Raw genomic sequence first — 19,468 nt, forward strand, 5'->3', positions numbered from 1 at the left:
ATAATCCTGTAGCAACAGGAAATTATTATATTTTATATATATATATATATATATATATATATATATATATTAATTAATTACATGGGTTGGTACATGTTTCATAAGGGAAAATCAAGCCTAAAATTTCTAAATGGAAATTACAAACTTCAGAAGCCTTTTTAAACCTCAAATACACTACAAGTTTAAAATGTCCTGCATTACAGGAAAGTTCTCCTGCAACAGGTTGATCAAATTAAGATCCTACATTTGTACTGTGCTCCATCTTCTTTTTAATCTGAAGATATAGGTGAGGGAAAATAGCATGGTCCCAGATCTGTTTGTGTACCATAACTCCTATCAATCTCACACAAATGATCAATGAACCTACCAGGTACAGCCCCAAATCCGTAAACACGCGCACAGGTATCATCCTAACCAACCTGCCCTCCAAATACACCTCTGCTATTTTCAACCAAGATCTCAGCGATCACTGCCTGCGTCCGTGATTGGTCTTCGGTCAAACGAACACCCCTCATCACTGCCAAACGCTCCCTAAAGCACTTCAGCGAGTAGGCCTTTCCAATCGACCTGGCCCGGGTATCCTGGAAGTTCCTAGGAAACTATGCAGTATTTTGTTTTTTTATGGTTTTATTTCTTACATTGTTACCCCTGGAAATCTTAGGTTTTATTACATACAGTCGGGAGGAACTATTGGATATAAGAGCAACGTCAACTCACCAACATTACGACCAGGAATACGACTTTCCCGAAGCGGATCCACTGTATTGTCCACCACCCAGGACAATGGATCGGATCCCAGCCGGCGACCCAAAACAACGGCGCTGCAGAAGCGGCAGACGGAGCGGTCTTCTGGTCAGTGGTGGTGTGATCATAACAACATACAGGAACTCAAGTCCTTTTGTTCACCTGAATTCCTAGAATTACTTACAACCTAGAATTCCTTACAATCAAATGCTGACTGCATTATCTACCAAGAGAATTCTCTTCGATCATAATTAGTTGTGTATATCCCCCCCAAGCAGACACATTAACGGCCCTGAAAGAACTTCATTTGACTCTGTGTAAACGGGAAACCACATATCCTGAGGCTGCATTTATTGTAGCTGGGGATTTTAACAAGGCTAATCTGAAAACAAGGCTCCCTAAATTTTATCAGCATATCGAATGTGCGACCCGGGCTGGCAAAACCCTGGATCATTGTTATTCTAACTTCCGCAACGCATATAAAGCCCTCCCCCGCCCTCCTTTCGGAAAATCTGACCACGACTCCATTTTGCTGCTCCCAGCCTATAGACAGACACTAAAACAGGAACCGCCCATGTTCAGGTCTGTTCAACGCTGGTTAGACCAATCGGATTCCACACTTCAAGATTGCTTCGATCACGTGGACTGGGATATTGATTAATACGCTGATTCGGTGAGCGAGTTTATTAGCAAGTGCATCGGTGATGTTGTACCCACAGCATCTATTAAAACATTCCCCAACCAGAAACCGTGGATTGATGGCAGCATTCGCGCAAAACTGAAAGTGCGAACCACTGCTTTTAACCAGGGCAAGGTGACCGGAAACATGACCGAATACAAACAGTGTAGCTATTCCCTCCGCAAGGCAATCAAACAAGCTAAGCATCAGTATAGAGACAAAGTAGAGTCGCAATTCAACGGCTCAGACACGAGAGGTATGTGGCAGGGTCTACAGTCAATCACAAACTACAAAAGGAAAACCAGCCCGGTCGCGGACCATGTCTTGCTCCTAGTCAAACTAAACAACTTCTTCAATGCTTTCAGGACACTACAGTGCCACTGACACAGCCCGCTAACAAAACCTGCGGGCTCTCCTTCACTGCAGCCAACATGAGTAAAACATTTAAACGTGTTAATCCTCACAAGGTTGCCGGCTCAGACTGCATCCCCAGCCGCGTCCTCAGAGCATGCACAGATCAGCTGGCTGGTGTGTTTACGGACATATTCAATCAATCCTTTTCCCAGTCTGCTGTTCCCACATGCTGCAAGAGGGCCACCATTGTTCCTGTTCCCAAGAAAGCGAAAGTAACTGAGATAAATGACTATCGCCCTGTAGCACTCACTTCCGTCATCATGAAGTGCTTTGAGAGACTAGTCAAGGACCATATCACCTCCACCCTACCTGACACCCATGACCCACTCCAATTTGCTTACCGCCCCAATAGGTCCACAGACGACGCAATCACACTGCACACTGCCCTAACCCATCTGGACAAGAGGAATACCTATGTAAGAATGCTGTTCAACAACTACAGCTCAGCATTTAACACCATAGTACCGTCCAAACTCCAAACTCCAGACCCTGGGTGTCGACCCCGCCCTGTGCAACTGGGTACTGGACTTCCTGACAGGCCGCCCCCAGGTGGTGAGGGTAGGTAACAACAACATCTCCACCCCGCTGATCCTCAACACTGGGGCCCCATAAGGGTGCGTTCTCAGCCCTCTCCTGTACTCCCTGTTCACCCATGACTGCGTGGCCATGCACGCCTCCAACTCAATCATCAAGTTTGCAGATGACACTTCAGTGGTAGACTTGATTACCAACAACGACGAGATGGCCTACAGGGAGGAGGTGAGGGCCCTCGGTGTGTGGTGTCAGGAAAATAACCTCACACTCAAAGTCAACAAAACAAAGGAGATGATTGTGTACTTCAGGAAACAGCAGAGGGAGCAGCCCCCTATCCACATCGACGGGACAGTAATGGAGCAGGTGGAACATTTTAAGTTCCTCGGCGTACACATCACGGATAAATTGAAATGGTTCACCCACACAGACAGCGTGGTGAAGAAGGCGCAGCAGCGCCTTCTTTGTGTCTGTGTTTTTGGCTTGTCACCAAAAACACACACAAACTTTTACAGGTGCACAATCGAGAGCATCCTGTCGGGCTGTATCACCACCTGGTACGGCAACTGCTCCGCCAACAATTTGCAAGGCTCTCCAGAGGGTAGCGAGGTCTGCACAACGCATCACCGGGGGCAAACTACCTGCCCTCCAGGACACTGACACCACCCGATGTCATAGGAAGGCCAAAAAGATAATCAAGGACAACAACCACCCTAGCCACTGCCTGTTCAACCCGCTATCATCCAGGAGGCGAGGTCAGGACAGGTGCATCAAAGCAGGGACTGAGAGACTGAAAAACAACTTCTATCTCAAGGCCATCAGACTGTTAAACAGCCATCACTAGTTTTGAGTGGCTGCTGCCAACATACTGACTCATCTCTAGCCACTTTAATAATGAAAAATGTATGTAATAAATGTATCACTAGCCACTTTAAACAATGCCACTTTATATAATGTTTACATACCCTGCATTACTCATCTCATATGTACCGTATATACTCCTCCCATTTGCCCACTGCACTGAGGCTAGGAAACACTGTCACCACCGATAAATCCGTGATTATTGAGAATTTCAATAAGCATTTTTCTACGGCTGGTCTAGCTTTCCACCTTGCTACCCCTACCCCGGTCAACAGCCCTGCACCCCCCACTGCAACTTGCCCAAGCCTCCCCCATTTCTCATTCACCCAAATCCAGATAGCGGATGTTCTGAAAGAGCTGCAAAATTTGGACCCCTACAAATCAGCCAAGCTAGACAATCTGGACCCTCTCTTTCTAAAATTATCCGCCAAAATTGTTGTATCCCCCATTACTAGCCTGTTCAACCTCTATTTCGTATCGTCTGAGATCCCCAAAGATTGGAAAGCTGCCACGGTCATCCCCCTCTTCAAAGGGGGAGACACTCTAGACCCAAACTGCGACAAACTTATATCTATCCTACCCTGCCCTTCTAAGGTCTTCGAAAGCCAAGTTAACTTCTTATGTGCAGGTGGGACGGTAGCGAAATTCAAACTACAGTATTATAAATATTTAACTTTCATAGAATCACAAGTGTAATTCATCAAAATAAAGCGTAACTTCTTGTTAATCCAGCCGCTGTGGCAGATTTCAAAAAGGCTTTACGGTGAAAGCAAACCATGCGATTATCTGAGGACAGCGCACCGCATACAAACACACAAAAAACATATTTCAACCAGGCAGGTGTGACACGAAAGTCAGAAATAGCGATATAAAAACGCCTTACCTTTGATGATCTTCTGCTGGCACTCCTAACGGTCCCAGTTACATCACAAATGGTCCTTTTGTTCGATAATGTCCTTCTTTATATCCATAAAAACTCAGTTTAGCTGGCGAGCTTCAGTCAATAATCCACCCAGTTTCCCTCCATCAAAATGCATACAAAATGAATCCCAAACGTTACTAAAAAACCTTTCCAAACAAGTCAAACAACGTTTATAATCAAACCATAGGTACCCTAATACCTAAATGAACGATCATATTTAAGACGGAGAATCGTTATTGTCTTTACCGGAGAAAAATATCAAAGAGCGCGCTCTCGGAAACACTACAGCCAAAATGGGAGCCACCTAGAAAAACTACAATTTCTGGCTCATTTTCCCAAAAAGCAGCCTGGAACTCTTTCTAAAAACTGTTGTCATCTAGTGGAAACCCTAGGAACTGCATTCTGGGAGGACTTGGCCTTATAATAAAAGTGATAGCCATTGAAAATAGGGGTAGGCCAAAACATTTTTGGGGTGGGTTGTCCTCGGGGTTTTGCCTGCCTTATCAGTTCTATTATACTCACAGACATAATTTAGACAGTTTCTATCTAAATATATCAATTATATGCATATCCTAGCTTCTGGGCCTCAGTAACAGGCAGTTTACTTTGGGCATGCTTTTCATCCGGACGTCAAAATACTGCCCCCTACCCAAGAGAGGTTAACAAACAGATTACCGACCATTTCGAATCCCACCGTACCTTCTCCGCTAAGCAATCTGGTTTCCGAGCTGGTCATGGGTGCAACTCAGCCACGCTCAAGGTCATAAACGATGTCATAACTGCCATCGATAAGAGACAATACTGTGCAGCTGTATTCATTGACCTGGCCAAGGCTTTCGACTCTGTCAATCACCACATTCCTATCGGCAGACTGAATAGCCTTGGTTTCTCAAATGACTGCCTCGCCTGGTTCACCAACTACTTTCAGATAGAGTTCAGTGTGTCAAATTGGAGTGCCTGTTGTCCGGCCTCTGGAAGTCTCTATGGGGGTGCCACAGGGTTCAATTCTCGGGCAGACTCTTTTCTCTGTATACATCAATGATGTCGCTCTTGCTGCTGGTGATTCTCTGATCCACCTCTACGCAGACGACACCATTCTATATACATCTGGCCCTTCTTTGGACACTGTGTTAACTAACCTCCAGACGAGCTTCAATGCCATACAACTCTCCTTCCATAGCCTCCAACTGCTCTTAAATTAAGTAAAACTACATGCATGCTCTTCAACCGATCGCTGCCCACACCTGCCCGCCCGTCCAGCATCACTACTCTGGACGGTTCTGACTTCGAATACGTGGACAACTACAAATACCTAGGTGTCTGGTTAGACTGTAAACTCTCCTTCCAGACACACATTAAGCATCTCCAATCCAAAATTAAATCTAGAATCGGCTTCCTATTTCGCAACAAAGCATCCTTCACTCATGTTGCCAAACATACCCTCGTAAAACTGACTATCCTACCGATTCTAGACTTCGGCGATGTCATTTATAAAATAGCCTCCAACACTCTACTCAGCTAATTGGATGTTGTCTATCACAGTGCCAAAGCCCCATATACTACCCACCACTGCGACCTGTATGCTCTCGTTGGCTGGCCCTCGCTTCATATTCGTCGCCAAACCCACTGGCTCCAGGTCATCTATAAGTCTTTGCTAGGTAAAGCCTGCCTTATCTCAGCTCACTGGTCACCATTGCTGCACCCACCCATAGCACGCGCTCCAACAGGTATATTTCACTGGTCACCCTCAAAGCCAATTCCTCTTTTGGCCACCTTTCCTTACAGTTCTCTGCTGCCAATGACTGGAACGAACTGCAGAAATCACTGAAGCTGGAGACTCATATCTCCCTCACTAACTTTAAGCACCAGCTGTCAGAGCAGCTGACAGATCACTGCACCTGTAAAAAAATATATGGTCAGATGGCAAAGACAACACAAGCAGATCTGGGATCAGGCTAAAAGGGAACCTCCTGAGAGAGAACAACTCTCTTCCTCTCTAGAACAATGCAATGAGAGAGGCCGTTTTCTATAAAAGCTTGTTTTTCATGCTGTACATGGTTCCCGCTGTGAGGAATGAGATCTGTTAAGGGGGGCTCTGTTCAGTAAGCCGCAGTGACAACTTCATCTGTCCCACCATCAGTATGGGCCTATTACATTGTCATTCATCTTTGCTAAGCAGTTACATTACAGCTCATCAGGACAGTGTACATTCCACATCGTAGACCAACAGTGACACTCCATGCTCCATCCTACACTGTCACAGTCAACCACAGGTGCCATTGCAGTAAGCACTGTTGCTCTATGTCCCTGACCTATAGAGGAAAGGAGAGTAAGAGAGGAAACGAAGAGAGGATGAGGAGAGGAGAGGGCTGATGACTTGTGGGATCCAAAAGTTTTACTGTGACAGACATGACACACCTGAGGGTTAGTTAGGACAGAGACAACAAGCTACTGTGTTATGTGGTTGGGATTAGGAGGAACTCATGGCACAGCATGATGCAATGCACCAAAGTAGCTGTGACACTATGTGCAAATGGGGTCAAAGACGATGCTCTCAAATGAAATGATTACAAAAAGGATGAAGCGAAAACAACATCATTAACCTGTCTCTCCTTTCTGGGGAGGTTCCCATCACTAGTGTAACCGGTGCTGTACTGCACCGCTGTAACTCTACGTTGTGTGTGGGGTTGATTGAGACTATAGACGTGGGCTTTGGAGATCAGGTAGTTTTAATTAAGCAGCATTCACTCTGCATCCTGCATCCAAAAGGAAATAAAACATTTGTAGAGCACATATGTTCTGTGAATCGTCGCCTCTTTCTCTCATAGTGCATCAAAATGATTTTAGAATACAAAAATTTGTACAACCTCTCCTTATTATGCATCAACACATAACATATATTTTATATAGATAAAACCACATACCTGCATCCAAAAGGAAATAAAACATTTGTAGAGCACATATGTTCTGAGAATCGTCGCCTCTTTCTACAACAGATGCACAATAGGAGGGACTGAGATCATTCGAGGAGCAAGCCATGTTCACACATACAATAGCCTGCTAATACCTTAGCTAGCTATTAACCACATGTTGAATTCAGAATGTTGATATCATCCCAAAGAGTACAGTTACAAGTGCATCTTAACAATACCATCCACTTATGAGTAACCTCTAAATATACATAATTATTCATGAACAAAACACTGTGTGTATGACTTTGTACTTAAAATAATCAAACTTTTCTGAAGACAGAAAAAGCGTGCCTACCTCTCTCAGTGCATCAAAATGATTTGAGCACGAGCACGCAGGGCAAAACGTAAGTTCACACTCCCCTTCTCCCAGGATGCAGGCATGCATAATAACAAATCAACATGACATATTAATATATGAACCTGGTGAAATTTACACAGTACTTTAACAACTGTTACACTTGGAAGGTAGCCACAGTTTGTCCTCTGTTTCTATTTTGCCCTGTTTACCAAAAGTGTTGGAAAAACTTGTCAATAATCAACTGACTGGATTTCTTGATGTCTATAGTATTCTCTCAGGTATGCAATCTGGTTTCCACTTCTTTTATGGATGTGTCACTGCAACCTTAAAGGTCCTCAATGATGTCACCATTGCCCTTGATTCTAAGCAATATTGTGCTGCTATTTTTATTGACTTGGCCAAAGCTTTTGATACAGTAGACCATTCCATTCTTGTGGGCTGGCTAAGGAGTATTGGTGTCTCTGAGGGGTCTTTGGCCTGGTTTGCTAACCACCTCTCTAAAAGAGTGCAGTGTATAAAGTCAGAAAATCTGCTGTCTCAGCCACTGCTTGTCACCAAGGGAGTACCCCAAGGTCAATCGTAGGCCCCACGCTCTTCTCAATTTACATCAACAACATAGCTCAGGCAGTACGAAGCTCACTCATCCATTTACAGTTGAAGTCGGAAGTTTACATACACCTTAGCCAAATACATTTAAACTCAGTTTTTCACAATTCCTGACATTTAATCACGGTAACAATTCCCTGTTTTAGGTCAGTTAGGATCACCACTTAATTGTAAGAATGTGAAATGTCAGAATAATAGTAGAGAGAATGATTTATTTCAGCTTTTATTTCTTTCTTCACATTCCCAGTGGGTGAGAAGTTTACATACACTCAATTAGTATTTGGTAGCATTGCCTTTAAATGGTTTAAATTGGGTGAAACGTTTTGGGTAGCCTTCCACAAGCTTCCCATAATAAGTTGGGTGAATTTTGGCCTATTACTCCTGACAAAGCTGGTGTAACTGAGTCAGGTTTGTAGGCCTCCTTGCTCACACACGCTTTTTCAGTTCTGATCCCAAATTTTCTATGGGATTGAGGTCAGGGCTTTAGGATGGCCACTCCAATACCTTGACTTAGCTGTCCTGAAGTCATTTTGCCACAACTTTGGAAGTATGCTTGGGGTCATTGTCCATTTGGAAGACCCATTTGCGACTAAGCTTTAACTTTCTGACTCATGTCTTGAGATGTTGCTTCAATATATCCACATCATTTTCCTGCCTCATGATGCCATCTATTTTGTGAAGTGCACCAGTCCTTCCTGCAGCAAAGCATCCCCACAACATGATGCTGGCACCCCCGTGCTTCACGGTTGGGATGGGGTTCTTCGGCAAGCCTCCCCCTTTTTCCTCAAAACATAACGATTGTCATTATGGCCAAACAGTTCTATATTTGTTTCATCAGACCAAAGAACATTCCTCCAAAAAGTATGATATTTGTCCCCATGTGCAGTTACAAACTGTAGTCTGGCTTTTTTTTATGGCGGTTTTGGAGCAGGGGCTTCTTCCTTGCTGAGCGTCCTTTCAGGTTATGCCAATATAGGACTCGTTTTACTGTGGATATTGATACTTTTGTACCTGGTTCCTCCAGCATCTTCACAAGGTCCTTTGCTGTTGTTCTGGGATTGATTTGCACTTTTCGCACCAAAGTACATTCATCTCTAGGAGACAGAGCGCGTCTCCTTCCTGAATGGTATGACGGCTGCGTGGTTCCATGGTGTATATACTTGGTACTATTGTTTGTACAGATGAACGTGGTACCTTCAGGCGTTGGAAATTGCTCCCACAGTCAGCTTAGTTGTATGTAAACTTCTGACCCACTGGAATTGTGATACAGTGAATTATGAGTGAAATAACCTGTCTGTAAACAATTGTTGAAAAAATGACTTGTGTCATGCACAAAGTAGATGTCCTAACCGACTTACCTAACCGACTTAACTATAGTTTGTTAACGAGAAATTTGTGGAGTGGTTGAAAAACGAGTTTTAATGACTCCAAACTAAGTGTATGTAAACTTCCAACTTCAACTGTATATGTAGATGATACAGTCTTGTACTCAGCTGGCCCCTCCCTGGATTTTGTGTTAAATGCTCTACAACAAAGCTTTCTTAGTGTCCAACAAGCTTTCTCTACGCTTAACCTTGATCCGAACACCTACAAATCAAAAGGTCATGTGGTTTGGTAAGAAGAATGCCCCTCTTCCCACAGGTGTTATTACAACCTCCAAGTGTCACCTTATACAAGTACTTGGGAGTATGGCTAGACGGTGCACTGTCCTTCTCTCAGCACATATCAAAGCTGCAGGCTAAAGTTAAATCTAGACATGGTTTCCTCTATTGTAATCTCTCCTCTTTCACCCCAGCTACCAAACTAACCCTGATTCAGATGACCATCCTACCCATGCTAGATTACAGAGACATAATTAATAGATCGGCAGGTAAGGGTGCTCTCTAACGGCTAGATGTTCTTTACCATTCGGCCATCCGATTTCCCACCAATGCTCCTTATAGGACACATCAATGCTCCTCTGTAAACTGGTAATCTCTGTATACCCATCGAAAGACCCACTGGTTGATGCTTATTTATAAAACCCTCTTAGGCCTCACTCCCACCTATCTCAGATAGAGGGGAGTGACTTGCCGAGATAAATAAAGGTTAAATAAAAAATAATTAACTGGCTGTTAGACCACATTATCAACCTAGAGCATTTTCAACTGTATTTTTCGTAGCCCTCATCCTCCACCCGTTCTGCCAATCACATTCTGTTAAAGGTCCCCAAACATACACATCCCTGGGTCGCTCCTCTTTTCAGTTCGCTGCAACTAGCGACTGGAACGAGCAGCAACAAACACTCAAACTGGACATTTCTCAATCTCAATCTCTTCATTCAATAACTCAATCATGTACACTCTTACTGACAGTTGTGGCTGCTTTGTGTGATGTATTGTTGTCTCTACCTTCTTGACCTTTGTGCTGTTGAATAATGTTTGTAACATGCCGTCATTGTAAATAAGAATGTATTCTTAACTGACTTGCCTAGTTAAATAGAGGTTAAATAGAAAATAATTCACTGGCTGTTAGTGCCTAGGTAGATAGTGTCGTCTAAGACCTCACTTGATGAGCTGTATACCCCCATAAGCAAACAGCATGGTGGTCATAATTCAAGCAGACCACCATAGTCTCTGTGCCCAAGAACACAAAGGCAACCTACCTAAATGACTACAGACCCGTAGCACTCACGCCCGTAGCCATGAAGTGCTTTGAAAGGTTGGTAATGGCTCACATCAACACCATTATCCCAGAAACCCTAGACCCACTCCAATTTGCATACCGCCCAAACAGATCCACAGATGACGCAATCTCTATTGCACTCCACACTGCCCTTTCCCACCTGGACAAAAGGAACACCTATGTGAGAATGCTGTTCATTGACTACAGCTCAGCGTTCAACACTATAGTACCCTCAAAGCTCATCACCAAGCTAAGGATCCTGGGACTAAACACCTCCCTCGAACTGGATCCTGGACTTCCTGACAGGCTGCCCCCAGGTGGTGAGGGTAGGTAAAAACACATCTGCCACACTGATCCTCAACACTGGAGCTCCACAGGGGTGCGTGCTCAGTCCCCTCCTGTTCACCCACGACTGCATGGCCAGGCACGACTCCAACACCATCATTAAGTTTGCTGACGACACAACAGTAGTAGGCCTGATCACCGACAATGACGAGACAGCCTATAGGGAGAGAGACCTGGCCGGGTGGTGCCAGAATAACAACCTATCTCTCAATGTAACCAAGACTAAGGAGATGATTGTGGACTACAGGAAAAGGAGCACCGAGCACGTCCCCATTCTCATCGACGGGGCTGTAGTGGAGCAGGTTGAGAACTTCAAATTCCTTGGTGTCCACATCAACAACAAACTAGATTGGTCCAAACACACCAAGACAGTCGTGAAGAGGGCACGACAATAGCATCCTGACCGGTTGCATCACTGCCTGGTACGGCAATTGCTCGGCCTCCGACCGCAAGGCACTTCAGAGGGTAGTGCGTACGGCCCAGTACATCACTGGGGCAAAGCTACCTGCCATCCAGGACCTCTACACTAGGCGGTGTCAGAGGAAGGCCCTACAAATTGTCAAAGACCCCAGCCACCCTCATAGACTGTTCTCTCTACTACAGCATGGCAAGCGATACCGGAGTGCCAAGTCTAGTACAAAAAGGCTTCTCAACAGTTTTTACCCCCAAAAGACTCCTGAACAGGTAATCAAATGGCTACCCGGACTATCTGCATTGTGTGCCTCCCCCAACCCCTCATTTACGCTGCTGCTACTCTCTGTTTATCTTATATGCTTAGTCACTTTAACTATACATTCATGTACATACTACCTAAATTGGCCCGACCAACCAGTGCTCACGCACATTGGCTAACCGGGCTATCTGCATTGTGTCCCACTACCCACCAACCCCTCTTTTTACGCTTCTGCTACTCTCTGTTCATCATATATGCAGTCACTTTAACGATACCCACATGTACATACTACCTCAATTGTACATACTACCTCAATAAGCCTGACTAACAGGTGTCTGTATATAGCCTTGCTACTCTTTTTTCAAATGTCTTTCTACTGTTGTTTTATTTCTTTACTTACCTACACACACACACCTTTTTTGGCACCATTGGTTAGAGCCTGTAAGTAAGTATTTCACTGTAAGGTTTACACCTGTTGTATTCGGCGCACGTGGCAAATAAAACTTTTATTTGATTTGATTTGAAAACGCTCATCCTGAGGCAGCGCTCCTAGTGGCCGGGGACTTTAATGCAGGGAAACTTAAATCGGCTTTTACCAAATGTCTACCAGCATGTTAGAAATTTGCTAATAAATGAATGTTTTTGGACAGAAAACCTGCGGCTACAGTAGAATTCTAGGCTAACCTGAGCTAGCTCCTCTGTTCCAAGATCTCCAGGAACAGTCGGAGGTGGATAGGGCCGTGGAGCCATTATACTGGTGGTGCTTGTGGGAGGGTGGGTAGGCTCTGCATGCGGAGCTAGCTGGAGCCCGGCGGCATCATCGCTCTGCGCTTGGTGGCGGCCTCGGTGGTTTGACACTGCTGCTGCTCATAGCTCTCCTTTTCCTTTGGCTTTGTTTGTATACTTTGGAAAAGCAGTGGCAGATTAGCTGGTTTGAGCTAGCTAAATAGGCTAAGGCTTATAACACTAACACTTTTTAGAGCTAGCCAAGAAGCTAACTAAACTCTGCAGTGGTGGAGCGTGATGCAGAATTGAGTGAAGCAGTTCCAACGGTAAACTTGACCCGCCCATATAAATCAATATAAAATATTACTGTTAGAGCAAATCACGTTAATTACCTAGCCTACCACAGATGAGAAGACTATTCCCCTGCTTTCTATGGAAACCCAAAGGAGTCATACATACCCCAGTGGATTTCCATAGCCCCAATACACACCGCAGCGCTCTCTGCCCATTGTGCGGATTTTGCGCCAACTTGTCACAATCATTTGAACTTTTTTGTTATTTAATATATATATATATATATATAGGGGCATAAAGCTAAAACTGAGGTGGCCCAAGTTTGAACTGAGGGCTAGGTTCACTTTTTCCCCCTCGAGGAGCCGGGGCTACTACAGTAGATCTATGTACAAAGTCATCAACATGGGCCTTCATTACATCCTCCAACACCTCAACAACCCAAGGACATACACAAGGATATTGTTTGTGGACTTTAGCTCAGCCTTCAACATAATCATTCCGGACCTGCTACAGCACAAACTCACCGAGCTGAATGTACCCCATCTTCCGGTGGATCACCAACTTCCTCACGAACAGGACAGAGCACGTTAAGATGGGAAAACATCTTTCAGACTCCCCATCTATCAGCACGGGGGCACTGCAGGGTTGTGTGCTCTTCCCCATCCTCTACTAACTCTACACCAATGACTGCACCTCCAACAACGCATCAGTCAAACTACTCAAGTTTGCTGATGAACCACCCTGGTTGGTCTCATCTCCGACTGTGACGAGTCCAAGCACAGAGGTTGACCGCTTGGTGCAGACGCAACAACCTGGAAATCAACACAGTCAAAACTGTGGAGTTGGTGGTTGACTACAGTAAATGCACCCCACTCTCTCAACCCCTCAAGATTGTTAGCTCAACCATCAGCATGGCCAAGTCATTCAAATTCCTGGGTACCATCATCTCCCACAACCTCGAGTGGGAGGACATCACAGTGGTGACTAAGAAGGCTCAACAGAGGATTACTATCTATTGACCTGAGGAAACTCAAACTCTCTTTGACATTTCTGGTTCTGTTCTACATGTCCATCATTGAGTCCATCCTCACCTCTTCTATCACAGTCTGGTTTGGGTCTGCGTCTGCCTGTTGCAAGGGTAAACTGCAGCGCATCGTCTGGTCCTCCATTAAGGAAGTGTGCAGGTAAGATCGTCGCCGACCTTGCCCACTCCGGACACCCCATATTTAAAAAACTCCGCTCTGAAAGAAGGTTTAGGGCAATCATGACCAAAACCACCCGCCACTTGAACAATATCGTCACCCATGCTGTGGCCCTCATCAACCGGACATCGGGCTCATAGGGATTGATTGACTTTGCATTGGGCCAATTACTGCAGCTTGTCATCAATGACATCAATGACTGCACAACACTGTATATGCACTTTATATATTTAACATGGCTTACATAGATATATCCACTCTGTAAATTGTATATCCCCACTGTAATCAGCCTATACTCCAAAGATTTATGTTTACTGTTCTGATATTGTATGTTCTGTATGATGTCTATGTGGACTTGTCTGTATTCTGTTTGTATATTGTCTATTGCTAAGGCAAATTCTAGGTATGTGTAAACGTACTTGGCGAAGATACACAATATTTGTTTTAGCTGAGGTTGAAGTGTTATTCATATACAACATTCAGAGAAATTAATCTATGAAATGTTATACATTGAGTTGAAAGAGAAAGGAAAACTGCAATACTGGGATCAGCATGTTCTAGTTTGAGTTAGATGAGAATTGAGAATTCTGGGATCCCATTGGTGAGGAAACCAGCCTATTCACCAGGAAGTAATACCAAATGGCACCCTATACGCCAGAGCTCTGCTCAAAAGTAGTGCACTCTATAGGGAATAGGGTGCCATTTGGGAGGCAACTGAAATGTGTAGATCTATAGCCATTGGCTGTGACATTTAGCTCGGTCTCAGCAGCTCCTGCCTTATAATGATATAGATGTCTCAGCCACAGTGTTAAACCAGAGCAATTTCCCTAATGGATGGTTCCTGATGAATTATTTTCATTTTTTTCTCCTCTCCACTGAAATTAAAAACTTGGCTCCAGCTGCAGTAGCCTACAGAGTGGTTGCAGTACAGAGACATGAGGATTTATATGTTAATTAATCATTCAAACTGTTGGAGGTAATGCCCCATCTGTGATTGGTAGGGTAGTGTTGGAGGATAAATACCTGTCTGTAATCATGTTTCCATCCAATCATTTCATGTAGATGAATTACCTAAAGCATGAAAAAAGTAATAAACTGTGCTGATTAGCCTGATCTCATAGACGTAACATACAGTAGTAAATTAGTATTATAGGTTACGTTTGGTATGGTCTAGCAACCCAAAGGTTGTGTGTTTGAATCTCATCAGAGACAACTTTAGCATTTTAGCTACTTTGCAACTACTTATGTTTCCATCCAATCATTTCATGCAGATGAATTACCTAATGTTAGCTAACACTTCCCCTAACCTTAGCTAAGGTTAGCCACAACAAATTGGAATTCGTAATATATTATACATATGGCAAATTTGTAACATTGTACCTTTTGCAAATTTGTAACATATCATATGAATTGTAATTCGTAACAAAATGCATTTATAAAGACCTTTATACATCAGCAGATGTCACAAAGTGCTTATACAGAAACCCAGCCCAAAACCCCAAAGACCAAGCAATGTAGAACATATCATAGGACATGGATGATGACATTTACAAATGAATACATACATACAAAATCGATAACGACACAGGGCGAGACCCAGATGCAGACACAGGAGGCAGATGCTTCGAGTCTCTGATATTTATTGAACAACAAGGGGGAGGCAAGAGGCAGGTGGAGGTCAGGCAAATGTTCATAAACCAGGTCAGAGTACAAACGGTACAGGGCGGCAGACCGGCTCGAGATCAGGGTAGGCTGAATGGTCAGGCAGCTGGTCTTAGTGTCAGGGCAGGCAAGAGGTCAAAACCGGGAGGACTAGAAAAGAGACTAGGAAAGACAGGGACTCGGAAAACACGCTGGTAAGCTTGACAAGACGAACTGGCAACAGACAAACAGAGAACACAGGAATAGATACCCTGGGAATAATGCTGAAGACAGGTGACACCTGGAGGTGGGTGGAGACAAAGACAGGTGAAACAGACTAAATTTAACATATCATACTAAATTGAGTGTCTCGAATTTACGTAAATAATAATATGAAATGCTCTGAGACCAGGTTGGGATGACAGAAGCATGGAATGCTGGTACAATTGTATAAATGCTGACAATTGGTTTGTTTGATATGGTGGGATCTTTTTGTGTCTGTAAAATGTATGATGTGAGAAATCATACATTTTATGATAACCATCATTTCGAAGTATGCAAAACTTGGCGTCACGCGATGACACAGTGTGTTGTGTGGTCCTCTCACTACAACTCGGGAAAGCATTCAGTTTATTAAGCTACAGATTAAATAATTTATGATGATCTTCACAAGGTGGTAAACGTGAAAGGTGATAAGCTTGCTGCTGCTTTCCAATAAATATTGAGGGTCTTATTCTGGTGACATTATGATTGATGCTTGGCTGCTGTTTGACAAATACAAATAATATCACTATTATCCATAATAATCTCATAATGTTGGTAGCCTACCTGCACTGTATCGCCAGCTGTTGGCTGGAGCACACGTGCCAAGACCAGAGTGGGCACATTTGGTATTTAACTCAACAGTTTTTGTGACTAAACCATCAGTAGATTTGAAAATGCGATAGAAACCCATTAAAACTTGTATTTTAAATTTCGGTACATGGGAATTAACCGCAAAAGTCAATTTTATATGCACTATACTTTGCACACATACTTTTTTCCCCATCAAGTCTGTCATTACATTTTTTATCCAACATCATAAAAAGGTTGGATGGAAACCTGGTTTGTGATTGGTATAGAGCAAAGTGTTGGAGGATAAATACCCTCTTCGATTGACAATGTCACAGAACAGCACAGTTTAATTTCTGGTTAAATTAAAGTGTTTCTCAGTGTGTTCCAGAGGCAGTGTTTAGGCCTACACAGTCTTTTGACCAATCAGATCAGCTCTGAAAAAGATACATTCTTGGAAAAAATATCAGAATTGTGCTGCCTATGTTAACGAACGCACCCAAAGTATATCAGACTGCACCATGGCAGGGAGCTGGAAAATGATTACATCATTTTTTTAGCTCCATGCCATGGTGAAGTCTGAGATAAAAAATGTCAAATTTGTTTAATTTTTGTATTTTTTTTACAATTTTATTTATGAATACAAACTTCCTCCTGAATAGACAGAACAGAAATATAAAATGCAACATTTAAAGTGTAGGTCCCATGTTTCATGAGCTGAAATAAAAGATCCAAGAAATACGCACACAAATATTATTTCTCTCAAATTTCGTGAACAAATTTGTTTACATCTCTGTTAGTGAGCAAGATAATCCATCCACCTGACAGGTGTGGCATATCAAGAAGCTAATTAAACAGCATGATCATTACACAGGTGCACCATGTGCTGGGGACAATAAAAGGCCACTCTAAAATGTGCAGTTTTGTCACACAACACAATGCACAGCTGTCTCAAGTTGAAGGCACTATTTCGCTAAGGACAGGTTATAGCTAAGCCTTAATCAACATTTTGTTTTGTCTCATTTATTGATATAGCCTTTGCGTGATAGGGTCCAGGGGTATCCAGGGGTATCGTCGTATGGGGCCACGGCGTCTCCTGACCCCTCCTGCCTCAGCCTCCAGTATTTATGCTGCAGTAGTTTGTGTCGGGGGGCTAGGGTCAGTCTGTTATATCTGGAGTATTTATCCTGTCTTATCCGGTGTCCTGTGTGAATTTAAGCATGCTCTCTCTAATTCTTTCGTTCTCTCTCTCGGAGGACCTGAGCCCTAGGACCATGCCTCAGGACTACCTGGCATGATGACTCCTTGCTGTCCCCACTCCACCTGGCCGTGCTGCTGCTCCAGTTTCAACTGTTCTGCCTGTGGCTATGGAACCCTGACCTGTTCACCGGATGTTCTACCTGTTCCAGACCTGCTGTTTTCAACTCTCTAGAGACAGCAGGAGCAGTAGAGATACACTGAATGATCAGCTATGAAAAGCCAACTGACATTTACTCCTGAGGTGCTGACCTGTTGCACCCTCAATGACCACTGTGATTATTACCACCCTGCATACCACTGCTGGCTTGCTTCTGAAGCTAAGCAGGGTTGGTCCTGGTCAGTCCCTGGATGGGAGACCAGATGCTGTTGGAAGTGGTGTTGGAGGGCCAGTAGGAGGCACTCTTTCCTCTGGTCTAATAAATATCCCAATGCCCTAGGGCAGACACTGCCCTGTGTAGGGTGCAGTCTTTCGGATGGGACGTTAAACGGGTGTCCTGACTCTCTGAGGTCATTAAAGATCCCATGGCACTTATCTTAAGAGTAGGGGTGTTAACCCTGGTGTCCTGGCTAAATTCCCAATATGGCCCTCAAACTGTCACAGTCACCTAATAATCCCCAGTTTACAATTGGATCATTCATCCCCCTCCTCTCCCCTGTAACTATTCCCCAGGTCGTTGCTGCAAATGAGAATGTGTTCTCAGTCAACTTACCTGGTAAAATAATGATTTGACCCTGCTGGTCATATTTGAACATCTTGGCCAAGTTCTGTTATAATCTCCACCCGGCACAGCCAGAAGAGGACTGGCCACCCCTCAGAGCCTGGTTTCTTCCTAGGTTCTGGCCTTTCTAGGGAGTTTTTCATAGCCACCGTATTTCTACACCTGCATTGTTTGGGGTTTTAGGCTGGTTTCTGAACAGCACTTTGAGATATCAGCTGAGATTGAGATTTGATTTGATTTAGAGTTGGACAAAGCAAATGGCTATAATAAGCCTACATACAGAGTGTAATTTGCAAATACAACAGTCAAAATGCCTAATATAAGGCCTACAGTCCGTGCTCCCAAACACTGAAAAGTGCAATTTATTAGGTTACATGATCACCACAGTAGCCCCACACAGCTAAACAAATACATTATGCAATTATATGGCCATTAAATAACACACAACAGCATGGCATATTTAGATAGTATTTACTTTCTATTTTGCAGTTCAGGCGGTCATTTGCTGAAAGGCTAAGCCTATACAATGGCATCTACTGGAATAATGTCATTATCGAATGCCATTCTAAAACAAGTTTTAGACTTTTATTTTGGAAATTAAACCGGAATCTGCAAAGCATCTCTAACATCTGAGCTAGAGTTGCTTGATTGACTAGCTAAGTTGCGACTAGCTACATTCGGTTCATGTCCTTTGCAGATGCCACATTCCTGACAAAAGTTTGTACGTTTAAAAAAGATCTGTAACCGAGTAAAGGGAGACGTAAAAGTAAGAATTGAACGTGTAAATGTTCATTCATAGTAGTAACGTAGGGTTTACAGATCTAACTGAACAGTTACGTTCCATGTTTAACACATGGCTTTTCCTACGATCCTAACAATTTACGTATGGATTTGATTACGATCCTAACAAGACGTATGTTCAACCTTTTGGCAGATATCTGGCTCCATATATCTGGTCCAAAGGAGTATGACATTGTTGCCGCCCATAACATTGAAGGGAAGCCAGCAAGCGTCAGGCCTCCCTTGACAACAAAAAAAAGTTTAAAAAACATGTACCAATCAGCGTTGCGCTAAACTGAGCGAGCT

This window comes from Oncorhynchus clarkii, chromosome 18 (genome assembly GCF_045791955.1).
Source record: "Oncorhynchus clarkii lewisi isolate Uvic-CL-2024 chromosome 18, UVic_Ocla_1.0, whole genome shotgun sequence".
NCBI classification, from domain to species: Eukaryota; Metazoa; Chordata; class Actinopteri; order Salmoniformes; family Salmonidae; genus Oncorhynchus; species Oncorhynchus clarkii.